Source organism: Myiozetetes cayanensis, unplaced genomic scaffold, assembly GCF_022539395.1.
Source record: "Myiozetetes cayanensis isolate MyiCay16 unplaced genomic scaffold, myiCay2020 scf4, whole genome shotgun sequence".
NCBI classification, from domain to species: Eukaryota; Metazoa; Chordata; class Aves; order Passeriformes; family Tyrannidae; genus Myiozetetes; species Myiozetetes cayanensis.
Window position 1 is genome coordinate 55,014,016 of NW_026087631.1, and position 13,695 is coordinate 55,027,710.

General features: G+C 40.1%; 1 protein-coding gene across 1 annotated transcript in view; it reads left to right on the forward strand.

The window, feature by feature from the left end:
• Positions 1 to 6,394: 6,394 nt before the first annotated feature.
• Positions 6,395 to 13,695, forward strand: part of JAK2 (Janus kinase 2) — an 87,328-nt gene continuing 80,027 nt past the window's right edge. The window contains exon 1 of the mRNA XM_050328496.1: positions 6,395 to 6,523. The gene's annotated coding sequence lies outside the window, so the exon portion shown is untranslated. The remainder of the gene's footprint in view (positions 6,524 to 13,695) is intronic.

Consider the following 13,695-nt stretch of genomic DNA (forward strand, 5'->3'; position numbering starts at 1 on the left):
AGGAAATTCCAAAACTTCAACAGTTAACCTTAATGGGATTTTTGTTACCCTATTCTGGTGTCCCTTGTCATTTTAGTTTAGCTATATTACCCTCACATCCTGACACACTAAGGCAGATTAAATTACACAAACAGATTAGATAATAAGAAACCCCAAGAAACAACAGGATGAAAAATTACTGAGGGAAATGAATTTACATAAACATTAACTTTTGAAGCTTCCTGACTTTCACAGATAGATAAGTGCTGACAAACAAGTTCAGGAAGGTTAACTTTCCATAATAAAACAAAATAAAAGAGGTTGAACAGAGCTGTAATTCATTGCATTTAAAATCAGCTATTAGTAATCAATACATATCTAACTTCTAGAAACTTTAATTTGAAAAATCCATAACAGATGTTCTCTTCTAAATGTCCATATACATCTTGAAACATAAGAAAAAAAATATACAGACATGTGAAAATACCTGTTCAAAGACTTTCCACAAACTGATGCCAGGTCATTAGATAGTCCTGAACAATGTACAATATGAAGTCCCAGAGGAGGTATTTACATAAAGCTGGGCTGGAAACTTTTGAACTGGAGTACTTCTGGTCAATTTCAAGTTCCTTTCAGTGTCTGGAAACTCCAAGACTGAATGCAGAAATATTAGTTTGTGTATATGAGTGAAGTGGGCTGTTTCCCATATTTGACTAATGTAAGAAAGGCTGAATGGATTTTGCTTAGGTTTTTCAATAGCAATTGGTCCTTCCAAAATCTGTTACATGAGGTTTTCAAGCTAATAGAATTCCCTACTCCCACGAGATTTTCAAGGCAATTTTTTTTGTCATAAGCTATTTTCCCAGTGATAGATAGATCTGGGAAGGCACTTCAGTTTGTCTTTATTATGAACATAAATACAATATGAATAACAGTATAACCAAAAACCTTTTGAGTTGTGTGGTGGGTTGACCCTGGCAGGATGCCAGGTACCCACCAAGCCACTCTATCACTCCCCTCCACAACTGGACCGGGGAGAGAAAATATAATGAAAGGTTCATGAGTTAAGCACAGGGAGATCTCACTCACTGAATACTGTCACAGAAAAAACAGACTCAACTTTTGGAAATTAATATAATTTATTACCAAGAAAATTGGAGCAGGATAATGAGAAGTAAAATAAATCTTAAAATCGCATTCCCTACCTCTCCCTCCTTCCTGGCCTCTGCCTCCTCCCCCACATCAGCACAGGGAGACAAGGAATTTTCTGCTGCTCAGGGAGAGGAGTCCTTCCCCTGCTCCAGCATGGGGTCCCTCCCGTGGGCAACAGTCCTCTATGAACTTCTCTAATGTACAGGCAACAGTCTGCATGAACTGCGCCAGTGAGAGTCACTTTTCCAAGCAGTGCAGTCTTTCAGGCACAGCCTGCTCCAATGTGACATCCCACGGGGTCACAGACCCTACCAGGAAACCTCTTCCAGCATGGGCTCCTCTGTCCATGGGTCTGCATGTCTCTGCCAGGAGCCTGCTCCAGTACAGGCTTTCCATGGGCTCACAGTCCTCTCTGGGACATCAACCTGCTCTGGGTGGGTCTCCTTCATAGACTACAGGTGGATGTCTGCTCTCCCACTGACCTCCATGGGCTGCAGGGGCACAGCTGCCTCACCACGGTCTGCATCATGGATTGCAGGGGAACATCAGCTCTAGCACCTGGAGCACCTCCTCCCCCTCCTACTCCACTGTCCTTGGTGTCTGTAAGCTGTTCCTCTCACGTGTTCTCACTCTACTTTTCTCTGGCTGCAATTCCATCTGCCCAATAACTTTTTTTCCTTCTTAAATGTTGTCACAGAGGTGTTACCACAATTTCTGATTGGCCTAGCCTTGGCCAGTGGCACATCCATCTTGCAGCCAGTTGGCATTGGCTCTGCCAGACATGGGGGAACCTTCTGGCAGCTTCTCACAGAAGCGACTCATGTAGCCTCACCACTACCAAAATCTGGCCACACAAACCCAATATAAATTCACATATCATTGTGTTTATGCACCAGTTAAGCACAGAAGATAACCTGCTCTAAAGATGAAATAGTCTTAAGGGAAAGCAAAACAAAAGAAAACCTATGCAAGCAAAAGTTGATTAGGAAATAAAGTATAACTCAATGGAGACCTAGCATACTGATGGACTCCAGAAGCATTCCTATTGCAATCACTAGTTTTGGCTGCAGAGCCACTGACAAACACTGCAAACTGAGATCTGCAGTGTCTGTGCCTCAAGGTTCTCCTTCAACCTCAAGTTCCAGTTTTATTAATTTTGTTTTGTTTCATTCTATTAGCAATTTTTGAGAACCTCAGACTTAACTTTTTTTCCTTAGAACATAGTATTAGTATACTTAACTGTTTACTCAGACAATAAGCAAAAAGTCATGAAGTGACAGTAAATTTGTGATACCCTATACTGTCATTTATACCAAGCCATTTCCCACCAGAGGACTGCATTTCAAAGATTTTTTTCTGAAGTTCTACAATTAACCAATTGCTTGCACTTAGTTGCCTGCCTGTTTTTTTCCAGCTACATAACTGTTGGCTGCATGCTAGGTTTTATCCTTTAACAGGAGAAAGGCACATGTTCCTTAAAAGGAAATACCACGCTGCTGCTCAGTTGTGACTCAACTAACTTGGCAAGATCAGATCCACACCAACCTTGCTGAGCCACATGGATGAGAGTGTTCAAAGTGTTAAAAGAGCCGCAAGCAGTGTGGAGAACAGTGCAGGCCTTGCTGTTCACATGAGGCAATCAGCTTCATTAAAGAGTAAATTAAAAAAATCACTTAATCTTTTATTGCAGAAAACCTATCAGAAACTACTGAAACCCACAAAACCAGGGTATTTCAATTTGGAAGGTATAGATGAAAATGTTACACACTACATGTGGTTGATCTGTGCATATGCTACCAACAGACAGTATTGCTGTAAGAAATAGAGCACTACTACCATGTAATCTTTTTAATCCAAGTTTTATTGCCACTGAACATCTGGCATACACATCCCTTGTACAAACCAAGAACCTGTCAGGCAGAGCGCTATCCCTGATCATTGCAGGCTACAAAGCAGGCTTCTTCTCTTCTTGTATCACTTGGAGAGAATTCCAGAGCTGTTGGAAATTTCAGAAATTCCAGAGCTTACCCCGCCCTTGGAAAATGCTATGGAAAGGAAATAGGGCAGTTATGGACACAGAGGAGATGGGAGCCTTACCTGATTCCATTCCTTTCTAGTTTATAGAAGTCATTGTCCTGCTTTAGTCACTGTACTCTGATTGCTTTTCAGTTGTTCAGCAATTGAACTGATGCCTGTTATTGCAGGGGTTTTTTCCATGTTTATTTGGGGATTTTTTTCTTTATTTTTTGTCCCTATGGGATTCTTGTATGATGCAGCATTTTGGACCTGATCAAGAACACAGTGGGATGTGAGAGAAAAATCTGAGAAAAAAGTGTGTTTTCCACCAGGAGCAGCAATCAGAGTAGAATTTAATATCTGCAGAAGTACTTTTTGTGTTCTTAGGTAAATGCTCCAAAAGCAGTCTGTGGAGAAATGCATTACAGCAGGTATTTTTAGGTACTTTCTACTACCTCTCAGAGGAACAGTAATTAAGTGGGTGTCTAGAAGATGACAAACTTTTGCTTATTGTTGGGGCCCTCAAAGCCAAGGGATGACTTTTTTTTTCTAGTTTGTTTTCCCAAAGTGGATGAATTAGAAGTGTGTCCTTTCTGGAGATGAATCATATGCAAACCTGTATTTACAGATGCTTGTTCTTCTGTTCTGCTCCAGGAAAGAGGTAATCACTCACACAATTTCAGGAAATAGGTTTCAGAGAATGGTTGTAAAAAATGAAAAAGTTTCCTTCAGGAGTGTTCTTTCTGCCATATATTAAAAGGAAAAGCATGGTTGTTAAACCAAAATATGTTTTTCTCCAAGGCTAAGCCTGTACAAAAAAAGGGAGAAAAAACATCACAACATATGTACTTACCATTAAACAATAAGAATTTTACATCCTACTCCAAAAGTAGAAGGAAAAGTGAAATACATGCAGCCTGATGTCATATATTTGACTTAAATAAGTAATTCCTTAGTGTTTTAGTTCGTCAAGGCTTCACAAATAATCTCCCCTCCTGAACACAGACTATGCTTTCATTTTAGTTTCATCTGAAAATGCAAATCTAAATCCAACTATGAGAATTTTTGAAGGGGCTACAACAGAACTATTTCTGTAATTTTTAGCTTTTTGAATATGAAAATGAAACAAAATCTATTTCCTGGTATGCATGCTTATCTCAGAATTTGGAACACAGACGTAAGCAAGAATGTAAAACTAAGCCCTTTTTTTTGCAGAGATAGCCAGTTTTGTAACTTTCTTTGAAAAGCAAACGAAATTTTCTTTAGTTGTTACAAGACCTGTAGAAATCACGTATATAATTGGTATAATTTTGTCTGTTACTTTGGGATATGTTTACTAAGTTTAGTGTTTAACATCCCTCTTTAATTTTTGATTCTGTTGTTACGCCTGTGTTATTATACCCTACACCTAGTGAAAGAGGATATTTCATACAACAATACTTTCTTGCAATGCTACACTAAAAAGTGTTTAACTATAATAGAAGATAAACAAAAGCAAAAATGTCAGATATCATTAGATAATCTGTAATGTTTGGAGTCCTAACACAGATTGGACTTCCACAGTCCCATCAACTGATGGCGTGCTTTATCAGTCCAGGGGCTGGGAAGTTTTGCAGATCCAACTACACCTGACCCTGACAAACTGCTCAAACTTAACAATATAAGGATTTGCCATCTATTTCAGTAGAATTCTTTGCATTTGCAGGGTTCTGTCCACAGGTATCTTGATGTGCAAAGTCTTGAGATATGCAGGAACACAACCAATGTAGCACACTACTCTCCTAGTCTTTTTGGTCTGGATACCACTGGCATATTAGGTAATTATATTTGGGAGGCATCAGAGTATTTTTATTTTGCAGTTTATTTCCTTTCTCTGCTTGGAAGAAGTCTTTAGTGTCACTGCAGCATGTTTGTGTGAACTGCAATCTGGGAAGACACATTAAAAATGAAAAGCAAAGTAGTAGAGGATGCAATACCACAGAAACTTTCTGTGAGATTAACGACCAGATAGTACAGAAGAAAACATACTGTAAATTACTTTATTTCAAAATCATCAGGTATCCTTTGAACTCCGTATTCAAGAAAAACAAATATGCAAAGCAATGTACCCACTGAGATAATTATTAGTTCTGAAATGGCCTATATTTTGTTTCCTGTGAGATAATGCTATAGGACATGGGTATACTTCTGCACAGAGTAAAAACCCACACACAACATTAGAGAAATGAAAGTGACAAGATTGTCCTTAAATAATTATATTTTGAGAGTTACCAAATTGCCAACAGGTAACAGCTAGCTTTGAAATCACTGCATGTCATGAGCATGAGGGTGTCGGTAATTTGACTCACCATCTACTGAACTTTTACATGGCTTTTTAGTTCTTGCCTGTTCCAACTTGTGTTCTTCTTTTAACAGACAACCCGGTTCCTGAGCTTTCAGTTGAGGCATGTTTACTTGGAATGGACAAGAAAACAAGGAACAAACTCAACACATAAGAAGTTACAGAAAAGCATGTATTTCCAAAGTCAGAACTGTGCAATAAATCCCGGCAGGTGGGACAGAATTAACACACTCACGCATTGCTTAAAGAACCACCCGTGCATTTTTCCTTTGGCCCAACTAACACACGCACTACTGTGCAGCCAGACCGCACTGCTTCTGTTTACCGCGGTCGGACAAGGCTAGGTCTGTCCCTCGCACTCGCTGGTCTGATGCCCTGTGCCTCACTTCAATCCAGCTTTCAGCTCACCGCAGCTCCTACAGACGGAGACTTGTCAGACACGAGAAGCCCTTGACGCCCACACCGACTTTCGGGTGAGAGCGGGGGCAGGAAGGAGCATCCACCCGCACGGCAGCGGTTCCGCTTCCCGACTGGGAAGGGGTTTTTCAAACCCCTGGTGCCCTCTCTAGTGCCGGCGGAGCTGGACAGAGTTCGAAATGCTTTCGGACAACGCTGTCCGGCACATGGCGTGATTCTCGGGGATATGCTATGCAGGGCCAGGAGTTGGACTCGATGATCTCTGAGGGTCCCTCCCAACTCAGACTATTCTGTGGTTCCGTGACGAGGGTGCTGCCGCCCCCTCGGGAGAGCCGTGCTGCGCTGTGCCTGCCCTCCAGCCGCTGGCACGCCGTCCCTGCGGCGAGTGCCACCCTGCTGCGCGCGGCGCCGCCTCCCCGCCCGCAGCCGAGGGCCCGGCCGGGCCGCGGCGCGGTGACGCGGGCGCGGGAGCGCCGCCCAGCCGGGGAGGGCGGGGGCTGCGGGCAGAGCGCGGCTCGGCGCGGAGCTGCCGCCGCGTCCCCGGCCGGCGCCACCGTGCATGGCGAGGGAGCGGGCGGGCGCTGCCTGCGCGCCGGGCTGCACCGCCAGCGCCGTCGGGTGAGTGGGGCCGGCGCCGCCCGGGGCGGGTGGGGGGTGGCGGCTGCACCCGCCGTGTCCCGCGTCCCGTGCCGCGGGCGGGGGCTCCCCCGCGGAGGGCGGGCACCGGAGGGGCGCGGGCGGCCCTGCGGCCGGGAGGGTGTGCGGGGCACCGCCGCTGCTCCCTCCCCCTCCGTAAACAGCGCTCCCGGGCTCCGGGCCGGGCCGACCTGGCCGGCGGAGCAGCTGAAAGTCCGGCTGCCGCGCCTCGTCGGTGGAGGTGGTGCGTGTTTGTGTGTTGTGGGAGAACTTCCTCGAGAATTCTTACTTGGGCCATAAAAAAAAAAAAAAAAAAAAACAACCCACCAAAAACCCAACACCAAAAACAAACCTCGTTGCAGGAGGAGCGCAGGCAGGCACAGAAGCACATCTGTGGTTTTTCTCTGTATGTCTCTATTGAATTTGCTTCTACGTGGGGAAATGTTTCCCTAGGTGTGGGTTACGAGTTAATTCCATTTTCACAAGATTATGTTTTTTAAGAAGAGTTGCAGATAAAACGTCTTCAGATTTTTTTTTTTTTTTTGTGACTGAAGTCTAATTAGAACCTGGTTGTGTCCTTGTCACCTCTGCAGTCAGTGACAGGTGAGAAAATGACACCTTCCTTTGGTTATTTGTAAATTGTTTTGTGCTGAGAGACATCGATTGTATTTTTTTTGGTTGCTGGGCAGAAGGAAACATAGTTGGGAAGATTGTGATGGCTATTTACAGTTTCAAATGTGATTCTACTCTTGAGATTAGTTGCTTAATGGTGAATGTTTCTGACATCTTAGCCCTGTCAAGCTTTCCTATTTATTATCTACTTCTTAATTTGTGAGAGAGAAGTATTTCTTAAGTTTGTATTTTAAGGAAAATCAAAATTAACAGGAGATTGTAGAGAGATTCTGCGCACAGTTAAGGTAGCTTGGAACAGTTTGATTAACTCCCCCTTCTCAGTCTTCCTAGTACGTGGTATGGGAGTAATACTGTAGTGCTGTTCCTTGGGCCTGCCCATTTATCTTCCCTTTTTGGGGTCAGTGGCAGTAATTTGAGGATGCAGTAGGAATACAGTAGCCATCACTGTCTTCTGCTTGATGAGAGCACCTCCCAAGTGATTTCAGGGGTGTAAATAGAGAATTTTGTGTTAAAAAACTACAGTATTGTTGTTGAAATGATAGAGATTTTAAGCAGTGGTGCATTTTCCAGAGGAGCCTTAAATTTGAGCTATTTACAGAGTTTTTAATTTTTGTAAATACCAGCAACAGCAACATGAGGAAGTAGTACTTGCTCATCACAGCTTCCCCTCCCAGCAGCAAAAAGTTCACAGAATGCAGAAAATGGTTGAATGTCATTATATACCAAATCAGACTGACTGGAACTGCACAATGGAAAATGAAAGGAGTCTGCTACTGCTTTTCACTTGTAGATGTTCAGAGTGATGAATAGGCTAATAAAAAGGTTGAAATCTCTGTAGGATAACTAATTCTAATCTATGTGGAGGTAATGTTATGCATGACCACAGAATACTACTACCACCTTGTACTAGCAGTGGAATCTTCTTGCTGAATTTTTAATTAAAGCAGTTGTTGAACAGGGATGTTGCTTTGCCTTTGGTCTCTTATCTCAGCTCTGGAGCATTTTACAGTATGATCTTATGTAAACAAATAGCTAAGTGACAAAGTTTGCAGTTACAAGAAACAACCTATCTTCTCATCTGAAAGAACTTTAAAAGGGAAATAAAACTCAGAAATATAGTAATATTAAACAGAGACATTAATTAAATGGTATTGGTTATAAATAAAAGAGAACTACCATCAAATGTTACCAAACTTTCATTAAAAAAAATTTATATAGTTGACCATGCAATAATGAAACAAATGCTTGTTTTAGTGGTCTTTGTAAAAAACCCAGTTGATTTGGAAGAGGGCAACCAAAATCTTGTGTCTTTTTTAATAAAAATAACTGGAGCTTAAAGGAGGAGGTTGAACTAGATGACCTCCTGAGATGCCTTTCAACCCAGATTATCCTGTTCTATTACAGGCTAGCATATTTGTTGTAATACATCCCTACAACTTTTTACTTAAACTTGCTTGCAAATATAATCACTGTTATTAGCAGTACAGAGTTATATTTTTTTCATTTAACTTAATAGAGCTGATGTTTCAAAACCTCTGACCCTAGCTGTGCACTGATTTTGGTGGGTTTCTGATGTATTCATATGTCCACCCACATGGTTCTCAGCATGAGCCCAGTTAGATGACTAATACGAGTAATACTAATAATATCTGAGTCAACATTTGAGCTCATGCTTACGTTTGTATTTCTCTAACTTTTTTCAGATGCGATTTCTTGATCAGAAGGTAAATGAGGACCTTTCTTGAATTTCTGGATATGAGATTTTGCAGATTATTGCATTGGGTAGATCTGTCTTTATGGAGACCCTCTAAAACAGTACCAAAATATGTATATACAATGAGGCTTCTTTACAGTAGTTCTGTTGGAGGAACTGTAATCAGTTTTATTTGGCACATACAAATAGGTGCTTCATGCTGTGTTCATCTAGAGAGTACATTGTATCTGTCACTTAAGTGGGTTATATGCCTCCCAATACAGCGAAGTGCTACAAGGTACCAGTGTAAGGTATGTTGTCACTGTCAGTTGCAGCCTGTGAGATTCTGGAAGAAAAACGGTGATGCCTCGCTCAAATGTTAAGCTCTGTGAGCTACGCAGTACTGTAGAGAGTTCTGGTTTACATGGACAATGATAATCCCCATGTGTTATGTAGAATGATTTACCTGGAAGGCAATTGTCTATGTAATTTTGGTTATGCAGTCATTGTATCACACAGTCAAATATGAATCTTTAAATTTGATTTGTAGAAAAAAAGTCCAATCTAATACAGGTAACTATTGATTCAAAATCAATAGAAACATTGTCTTTTTATGAGGTGAGTTGTCTCTGCATCTGTCTTTGCAATGACTTCCACAGTAGTATTACAGAGTTCCTATTGTTGTTAGTAGATTGCTTTTTAATAATGGTTGCACATTTCCTTTTCTTAGGAAAAGAGGCAATAGCTCAGAGTGTTTTGATTTTCTGTCTTCTTGGCTGTCTTCTGGTTTTATGTGGTGTTTATTTGCAGCAGAGGGAGGAGGGAATATGTGTGTGTGTGCATATTTTCTTTTTTCCTGGAGTCTTTAGTATTTTTTCATAGCTCGTATAAATATATGATTCTAGTTTTTTGTGTTTCTTGTGATGTCACAAAAGACAGTATTCCAGGTGAACTGAGAATGCTTTCAATTTCTTTCCTTTTTTCATTGGAACACTGTTTCTTGTCTTGTGTACGTCTATTAAGCAGAGATTCTGTTGAGCTGCACATCCTGTGCGTGATTGTTTTGTTTATCTGCTTACACTTGGCTTAAAATTCAATGCCATGTGGGAATAACTGCAAGTTCTTCTTTCAGGAGTTTATTATTTTGTGTTTGTTGGCATCTAGTGTCTTTTGTGGTTTTTTTTGCTTGGCTAGCTCTCAGTTTTGATCCTGCTCAAGTCTCATGTAAGCCAGTTATCACCAAAGTTGTTTCTAGGCTAGGACTTTGAAAGTGCCTATATACTTGCACAAATATATATGATGTGATATTTCTTGCTCTGTGTGCATCCCCATGCACCCACTTTTTCTGATATTTACTCCTGTTCTTGATCTACATGTTGTTTGTGATGTAAAGTTTTTTATTGACAGTCCAGTGGAGCTATCATCTTAACTGCTATTTCCTTTATCATTCTGCTTATGTACTTAAGCCTTTGCAGTAGATTTCAGACCTTAAGAAAATCTTTTACAAGTGTTTTAAATAAATTAATATATTATACATGTTCAAAGTGTTGTGATTAAAGTTATTTGCATGTATAATTAAAAATCAAAAAATGCTTATTTATGTGACTTTATGGGTCTCAAGGATGTCTTTTTTGTAGCATTTAATGAGAGTAATTATCAAATCAATTTAAATCAGTTTGTGAGATTTTTTTTTTTGTTCAGTCTAAATCATAATGTTTACCAGAAACAGTGTATGAGGATGAGAACTTTTTTGGGAGATTTTTGGGAGGGGGGGTGTTATATTTTAGAATAGCATTAACATTTCCTAGTCTAAAATTGACACTTTGCATAAAGAACAGATCTTAAAGGACATGTCTAGTGTCCTTTAAATTAATATTTTCTGTCTTTGCTATCCATTAGTCTTGCTTGACTACTATGATTTCATAGTTATGACCAAAATGTCTTCAGTGTGTCACAACACAGGCTACAGACTGAGTTTCTAGTGCTGTCAGATATTTTTAAAGTAAGAAGAACTTTGCCTTCTAAATATCCAATCTTAGTACATAAATATACAGTTAATTTGGTACCTGTATTTATACAAAAATTTAGAGGCCTCAGTTATTCAGGTGCATTTAGACTGGGAGCCCTTTTAACTCCAACATGAAATAATAGGATTGCTTGCATGGATTCAGTTATGGAGATAGGGCCATGTGTGGTGTCTGAGTTATACTGAATGTATTGGGTAGAAATTGACTATGAGAATAATGCAAGTGCATTTGAGGACAAAGACTATTGGAAAACAAACATTAATTCCCAATAAAAGAGAGTTTTTTCGTGAGTTGAAAAGGTACTTTGGAAACCTATTTGACATAATCAAATAGTATAGGAGGCTCTGAGATTATAAAGACAAAAGCCTCTTAAAAATACAGCTTTCGAGTGAAGGTTCACATTGGAGGATCATGTTCAGAAAAAAATACAAAGTCTGTTATATGTGATACAGTTAGTATACTGCATACTATAAGCTGGCAAAAATTTTCCCTTTTGCTGCATTTTCCAGTTGTGGGGAATTCTGACACTGTTTAATGTTTGCTGCCGATTCTGCAAAATGTAGCAATGCTCTATTACATTTGTTCATAAGTTAACTTTATTACAGTTGCAAGGGACAGCAATTTCTAACTAGCTCTGTAGTCTTTCTGAAACAAAGGAGCAATGGAGGGGTGAAATAAAGCACTTACCTGTTTGTTGCATCCCATCTAAATGAACTAATACTCCCATGGGCTTGGAAATCAGGAGTTGGGGCCAAACAGCAACTGGTCATATGAGTGGGCACCCCCTCAGAGATAAGCAGAATCAAAAACATTCTTATTCCAGTCATATAGTCTACAAAGGTAAAGAAGGCAGGTGTAATCTTCAGAAAATGGAGGGAATAAAAGGAATCGAAGTAAGTTAAACCTTTTAAACCACTTCCTTATAGCTAAAGGAATCAAAACTGGACCCAAAGCCAAACTATTGCCATGTTATAAGTTGTGCCAAGAGGATTGGTGAACTTGAAAGCTTGCATGGTTTTCAACTTTATCTTGAAACTACTAAAGACATTTTCCCTCACTATGAAATGTAACTCATAAAGAAAACTGCTTCTTGTACAAATAATGTTGGAAATTATAACCAGCATTTAAAATCTTATTGCTCACACTGTTTTGCCGTAATTTGCAGCACTGGCACTGCAGATTCTCTCTTAGGATTAGTTTTTTGAATCCCTGGGAGTTTATTTTAATATGGCATGTGTTGTAGTAATATGTTCATAGAAATGTCTTCAATTTTTCTTGTCCTGTAAAAACCTCTTTAGAGTTTCAGATTAGTTGGATTAGATTTGAATGCCCACTTCAGCATATTAAGATCAGTATTAATATGCAGTTTTTAAGCAATGAGTTTTTTGTTATGTTGACAAATTGTCTACTGTACATAGTTTTCAGATTTCCACACTGAGTAAAACAGTGGCACTCTTGTTTTTTTTTTTTTCTTTTCGTATTTCATTATGTTGAGGTTTTGCTCTTTGGAGCAGTTGAAAGCATACTTAGCAATTGATGGCCAAGGGACAGTAGAAGTCCTTATGCTGGGGAAAACAGGTGGGAATCCAATCAGAGAAAGAATTTTGACCTTTCTGGCAGAAACTGAAAACCATGAAGTCGCAGAAATGTAAGAGTAAGGTAGAGGTTGTAGTTTCATGATGTGCATTAACTATTTCTTAAACTGTCTCTGGTTTTCAAAACTTTTATCACACTCTCACAAACACTGTAATATGCTGGTCTATCAGTTGTGTAAACACAACAGCTTTTTGTAGGGCTGTGCTGTAAACTGTATCACAAGTGACCTAAGTTAAAATTAATTTCTTTTTTCTCTTTTGGAATAAGTGGCATGAGGGGAGGAGAATGGACAGGATAACTTCTTAAGCTGGTTTGCAATGTCAGAGAAAATATTGTGTAATTGCATCCTGGATAACCCCAAAGATGGAATCAGCTACAAAAGAAATTTTGGGTTCCCAGTGGAATCTGAGGGCATTGGATTGCACAAGACCCAAATCCTCAGCTGTGGGCAGTAAAACATGTGTCAATCCAACGGCTGGCTCCCAAAAGATTGAGACTTTGGAACTACTCTAACAACTGTGTAAATAGGTGCATGGTTATCTTTTAATTGCTGTATACCTGGGTCTTCATAAACCTTTGTAACTATGCTGTCTGGGGGCTTGTGAAAAAGTTGGTTGCTTTTCATCTGGCCTCTTTGGTTAGAGGTCATTTCAAGTTAGCTGGCTAACTTGAGGGCATTCTATTCAAATGGGTCCTTTGGTCCCTAAAACTGGAGCTTAGCACACTAAAATGGTGTTTTGGCTGTTGAAAGAATGATTTACTTGCACTGAATTCCAATGAGCATTTCAGAAGCATGCTTGCAGAAGCTGGAGAGCAGCACACTAGACTTAAGTTTGTGATAATAAGAATGCAAATCTGTTAGTAAAACATACAGGCCCTGTGCAAGGTGGATGTAAAAATGAGCTGAAATCTTCACTTTTCATTGTTTTGCATTGGCAGAACCAAAAGCAGTGTGATGAAATAGACTTGGGTCAAAGTGGAGAATAAATAAACTAGGAGGTTTGTTTGGTTGATGTTAATGAGATTACACCAGTATCAGTCGGAACCAAATGAATTTGAAGCTATGTCTGCAATATAGTTGCATGTGTGATTTTAGCAAACACGGATGTACTTGAACAAGCTCATATTTCAGTAGTTGGAAGCCACAGCAGTGCAAACTACACAGGACACTGAAAGTTTCACACTGCTATTGCAACCCTGGTTCA